The sequence below is a fragment of the Suncus etruscus genome, chromosome 2 (assembly GCF_024139225.1).
Source record: "Suncus etruscus isolate mSunEtr1 chromosome 2, mSunEtr1.pri.cur, whole genome shotgun sequence".
NCBI classification, from domain to species: domain Eukaryota; kingdom Metazoa; phylum Chordata; class Mammalia; order Eulipotyphla; family Soricidae; genus Suncus; species Suncus etruscus.
The window spans coordinates 165,345,920-165,352,115 of record NC_064849.1 but is presented as its reverse complement, the minus strand read 5'-3'; the positions used below and the strand labels follow the sequence as shown (position 1 = coordinate 165,352,115).

At 36.8% G+C, this 6,196-nt stretch overlaps 1 non-coding gene across 1 annotated transcript; it reads left to right on the top strand.

Annotated features, from left to right (window-relative positions):
• Positions 1-4,312: 4,312 nt before the first annotated feature.
• LOC126002604 (small nucleolar RNA SNORA51) lies at positions 4,313-4,445 on the top strand. The gene has a single exon (XR_007493288.1). It is a non-coding gene; the product is annotated as a small nucleolar RNA SNORA51 (small nucleolar RNA).
• Positions 4,446-6,196: the final 1,751 nt, after the last annotated feature.

Sequence of the window (6,196 nt, the reverse complement as noted above, 5' to 3'; positions counted from 1 at the left end):
GACAGCTGCATAATATTCCATTGTGTATATGTACCAGAGTTTCTTTAGCCATTCGTCTGTTGAAGGGCATCTTGGTTGTTTCCAGAGTCTTGCTATGGTAAATAGAGCTGCAATGAATATAGGTGTAAGGAAGGGGTTTTTGTATTGTATTTTTGTGTTCCTAGGGTATATTCCTAGGAGTGGTATAGCTGGATCGTATGGGAGCTCGATTTCCAGTTTTTGGAGGAATCTCCATATCGCTTTCCATAAAGGTTGAACTAGTCGGCATTCCCACCAGCAGTGGATAAGAGTTCCTTTCTCCCCACATCCCCGCCAACACTGTTTATTCTCATTCTTTGTGATGTGTGCCATTCTCTGTGGTGTAAGGTGGTATCTCATCGTTGTTTTGATTTGCATCTCCCTGATGATTAGTGATGTGGAGCACTTTTTCATGTGTCTTTTGGCCATCTGTATTTCTTCTTTGTCAAAGTGTCTGTTCATTACTTCTCCCCATTTTTTGATTGGATTAGATGATTTTTTCTTGTAAAGTTCTGTCAGTGCCTTGTATATTTTGGAGATTAGCCCCTTATCTGATGGGTATTGGGTGAATAGTTTCTCCCACTCAGTGGGTGGCTCTTGTATCTTGGGCACTATTTCCTTTGAGGTGCAGAAGCTTCTCAGCTTAATTTATTCCCATCTGTTAATTTCTGCTTTCACTTGCTTGGAGAGTGCAGTTTCTTCCTTGAAGATGCCTTTAGCCTCAATGTCCTGGAGTGTTTTACCTATGTATTGTTCTATATATCTTATGGTTTTGGGGCTGATATCGAGGTCTTTAATCCATTTGGATTTTACCTTCGTACATGATGTTAGCTGGGGGTCTAAGTTCAATTTTTTGCAAGTGGCTACCCAGTTGTGCCAACACCACTTGTTGAAGAGGCTTTCTTTGTTCCATTTAGGATTTTTTGCTCCTTTATCAAAAATTAGGTGATTGTATGTCTGGGGAACATTCTCTGAGTATTCAAGCTTATTTCACTGATCTGAGGGCCTGTCCTTATTCCAATACCATGCTGTTTTGATAACTATTGCTTTGTAGTAAAGTTTAAAGTTGGGGAAAGTAATTCCTCCCATATTCTTTTTCCCAATGATTGCTTTAGCTATTCTAGGGTGTTTATTGTTCCAAACAAATTTCAAAAGTGCCTGGTCCACTTCTTTGAAGAATGTCATGGGTATCTTTAGGGGGATCGCATTAAATCTGTACAGTGCTTTGGGGAGTATTGCCATTTTAATGATGTTAATCCTGCCAATCCATGAGCAGGGTATGTGCTTCCATTTCTGCGTGTCCTTTCTTATTTCTTGGAGCAGAGTTTTATAGTTTTCCTTGTATAGGTCCTTCACATTTTTAGTCAAGTTGATTCCAAGATATTTGAGTTTGTGTGACACTATAGTGAATGGAGTTGTTTTCTTAATGTCCATTTCTTCCTTATTAGTATTGGTGTATAGAAAGGCCATTGATTTTTGTGTGTTAATTTTGTAGCCTGCCACCTTGCTATATGAGTCTATTGTTTCTAGAAGCTTTTTGGTAGAGTCTTTGGGGTTTTCTAAGTAGAGTATCATGTCATCTGCAAACAGTGAGAGCTTGACTTCTTCCTTTCCTATCTGGATTCCCTTGATATCCTATTCTTGCCTAATCGCTATAGCGAGTACTTCCAGTGCTATGTTCAATAGGAGTGGTGAGAGAGGACAGCCTTGTCTTGTGCCAGAATTTAGAGGGAAGGCTTTTAGTTTTTCTCCATTGAGGACAATATTTGCCTCTGGCTTGTGGTAGATGGCCTTAACTATATTGAGAAAGGTTCCTTCCATTCCCATCTTGCTGAGAGTTTTGATCAAGAATGGGTGTTGGTGCTCCATTCTCAAAGACCCTTTTGATATAAAGGTCTTCGAGTGTTCTGCCTATTTTATTCTCGATAAACTTTATAGATTCAGGTCTGATTTCCAGATCTTTGATCCATTTTGAGTTGACTTTTGTATAAGGAGTGAGATATGGGTCGATTTTCACTTTCGTGCATATGAGTTTCCAGTTGTACCAACACCATTTGTTGAATAGGCTTTCTTTGTTCCATTTCATATTCTTGCCTCTTTTATCAAATATTAGTTGGCTATATATCTGGGGGTTTATGTCTGGGAATTCTGTTCTAATCCACTGGTCTGAGGTCCTGTCTCTGTTCCAGTACCATGCTGTTTTTATTACTATGGCTTTATAGTATAGTTTCAAGTTAGGTAAGGAGATACCTCCCAACTTCTCATTTTTCAGAATGTGTTTAGCTATCCTGGGTCTTTTATGGTTCCAAATGAATTTTATAATTGATTGTTCTATTTCTTTAAAGAATTGTGTCTGGATTTGGATAGGGATTGCATTAAATCTATATAGCAGTTTGGGTAAAATAGTCATTTTGACTATGTTAATTCTACCTATCCATGAGGATGGGATGTTCTTCCATTTCTTTAGATCGTCTTCAATTTCTTTCTGAAGTGTTTTGAAGTTTCCCTGGTATAGATCTTTCACTTCTCTTGTAAGGTTGATTCCTAGGTATTTGATATTTTTTGATACTATCTTAAATGGAATTGGGTCTTTGGAAAATTGGGTCTTAAATGGAAAAGGGTCTTTGAGAATGGAGCACCAATGGCAAAAACTTTAGCATCAACTATAAACAAATGGGACTATATCAAACTAAAAAGCTTCTGCATGGCAAAAGAAACCCTACTTAATGCAAGAAGACAGCTAACAGAATGGGAAAAAATCTTTTCACATGATATATCAGATAAAGGGCTGATATCTAGAACATACAAAGCGCTCAGAAACCTGAGCCCTTCAAAACCAAACGAAGCCATAAAAAAATGGGGAGACGAAATGAATAGACATTTCTCTGAGGAAGAGAGAAGGATGGCCAACAAACACATGAAAACATGCTCACCTTCGCTCATCATCAGGGAGATCCAAATCAAGACAACAATGAGATACCACCTCACACCAGTGAGGTTGGCTCACATCAAAAATAATGGGAACAAACTTTGTTGGAGAGGATGTGGTATGAAAGAAACTCTCATTCATTGCTGGTGGGAATGCCCCTTGGTCCAACATCTATGGAGAAAAGTCTGGAGAGTGCTCAAAGAACTTAGAATTGAGCTGCCATTTGACCCAGCAATTGCCCTCCTAGGCATATATCCCCAAGATGGAAGGACATTCATTCCAAAATACATATGCACCCCACTATTTATTGCAGCACTCAGTATAATAGCCAAATCTTGGAACCAACCTCGATGTCCAACAACAGATGAATGGATGTGGATCATTAAGATGTGGTACATATATACAATGGAATATTACATGGCAGTTAGAAATGATACAATCACAGACTTTGCAGCAACGTGGATGGACCTAGATCATGTTATGTTAAACGAAGTAAGTCAGAAGACAAAAGAAAAACACAGAATGGTAGCACTATTCTGAAACACCTAGAACACATAAAAAACAAAAAAATGACATTGAAGAAGCATAACTGCTAGAACCACAAAGAAAGACTTCATAAACTCCATTCCCTGATCTGCACAGCCACCAAGATCTTTAGAAACAGGTCTGATTTTACCATCCAAGATAAAGTAGAAGTCTTCCACATACCACGAAAGCAGCAAGAGGAGAATAAATGATCTATTTTTTTTGACGTCTTTATTTTGGTGTGGAGATTACGGTTGATGTCTCCAATATTATTTTATTTTATTTTGTTTTGTCTTTCTTTTTCTTTTTTGCATTTGAGTATGATTTGATTTCAGAACCGAGATTATTGTATGGTGCCTGTCTTTATTGCTGTGGTGCTTATCGGTTATTAAATTCGATATTTTTTTTGTGTATTGTTGTGGTATTTTAATTATTTTTTTCACATCCTCTCTCAAACTGAGGTTGGAAGCCTCTAGACAGGACTCTGCCTATTTTCAGCATATTTGATTTTTGATTGAGAAGAGGACATATTAGGTGATGGGTATTTCCCTGATTCAATGTGAATATGTACCCAAAATACTACAGTGAAAGATATGTAAGCCATTATGAAAAAAAATTGTGTTTTTAATCAGAAATTTTCTTTGACTTACATGTATTATTATATCAATTATATTATATGTTATGTTATGTCACTATATTATGTTATATTAGTTTACCTCATTATGTTAATCAATTTTGTCCTTTAAATGAATTCTTACTTTAAAAAAAAAAACAAAAAAAAAAACAACTTTAGTTTGCTCTGAAGAAAAAATAAAATAAAATTAATAAAAGATAAGATAAGGCCTCCCAAATCTTACCACAGGCTGTGTTCTTTACACTGGCTGTATAGAAAGAGGAGGTACAGTAAAGGCACCCCATATACACCTCAACACAGGCCCCTTGCCGGGTATGTATTGTGAATTGGGGGACAAAAAATTAAAAAAAAAAAAAAAAAAAAGAATGGGTGTTGGACCTTGTCAAATGCTTTCTCTGCGTTGATTGATATGATCATGTGATTTTTATTTTTCTTGCTGTTGATGTTGTGTATTATGTTGATAGATTTACGGATGTTAAACCAGCCTTGCATTCCTGGAATGAAACCTACTTGATCGTAGTGGATGATCTTCTTAATGAGGCATTGAATCCTATTTGCCAGGATTTTGTTGAAGATCTTTGCATCTGCATTCATCAGCGATATTGGTCTGTAATTTTCTTTTTTTGTAGCATCTCTGTCTGGTTTAGGTATCAAGGTAATGTTGGCTTCATAAAAGCTATTTGGAAGTTTTCCTGTTTTTTCAATTTCATGAAAGAGTCTTGCCAGGATTGGTAGTAGTTCCTCTTGAAAGGTTTGAAAGAATTTATTAGTAAATCCATCTGGGCCTGGGCTTTTGTTTTTGGGCAGACATTTGATTACTTTCTTAATTTCCTCAATAGTAATGGGTGTGTTTAGATATGCTACATCCTCTTCATTCAATCGTGGAAGATTATAAGATTCCAAAAATTTATCCATTTCTTCCAGGTTTTCATTTTTAGTGGCATAGAGTTTCTCAAAGTAGTTTCTGATTACCCTTTGAATCTCTACCATATCAGTAGTGATCTCTCCTTTTTCATTCCTAATACGAGTTATCAAGTTTCTCTCTCTTTCTTTCTTTGTTAGTTTTGCCAGTGGTCTATCAATCTTGTTTATTTTTTCAAAGAACCAACTTCTGCTTTCGTTGATCTTTTGGATGGTTTTTCTGGTTTCCACTTCATTGATTTCTGCTCTCAGCTTTGTTATTTCCTTCTGCCTCCCTATTTTTGGATCTTTTTGTTGAGCACTTTCTAATTCTATGAGCTGCGTCATTAAGCTATTCAGGTATGCCCCTTCTTCTTTCCTGATGTGTGCTTGCAAAGCTATAAATTTTCCTCTCAGTACTGCTTTTGCTGTGTCCCATAGGTTCTGATAATTTGTGTCTCCATTGTCATTTGTTTTCAGGAAGGTTTTCATTTCCTCTTTGATTTCATCTCGGACCCACTGATTATTCAGTATGAGGCTATTTAACTTCCAGGTGTTAAAATTTTTCTTCTGTGTCCCTTTGTAGTTTATATATAATTTCAGGGCTTTGTGGTCAGCAAAGGCAGCCTGCAAAATTTCTATCCTCTTGATATTATGGAGGTATGTTTTGTGTGCTAACATGTAGTCTATCCTAGAGAATGTTCCATGTACATTAGAGAAAAATGTGTATCCAGGCTTCTGGGGTTGGAGTGTCCTGTATATATCTACTAGGCCTCTTTCTTCCATTTCTCTCCTCAGGTCTAGTATATTCTTGTTGGGTTTCAGTCTGGTTGACCTGTCTAGTGTTGACAATGCCGTGTTGAGGTCTCCCACAATTATTGTGTTGTTATTGATATTATTTTTCAGATTTGTCAACAGTTGTATTAAATATTTTGCTGGCCCCTCATTCGGTGCATATATGTTTAGGAGGGTGATTTCTTCCTGCTGTACATATCCCTTGATTAATACAAAATGTCCATCTTTGTCCCTTACAACTTTCCTAAGTATAAAGTTTGCATCATCTGATATTAATATGGCCACTCCTGCTTTTTTTTGGGTGTTGTTTGCTTGGATGATTTTCCTCCAGCCTTTTATTTTGAGTCTATGTTTGTTCTGACTATTCAGGTGCGTTTCTTGTAGCAGAAGGTTGG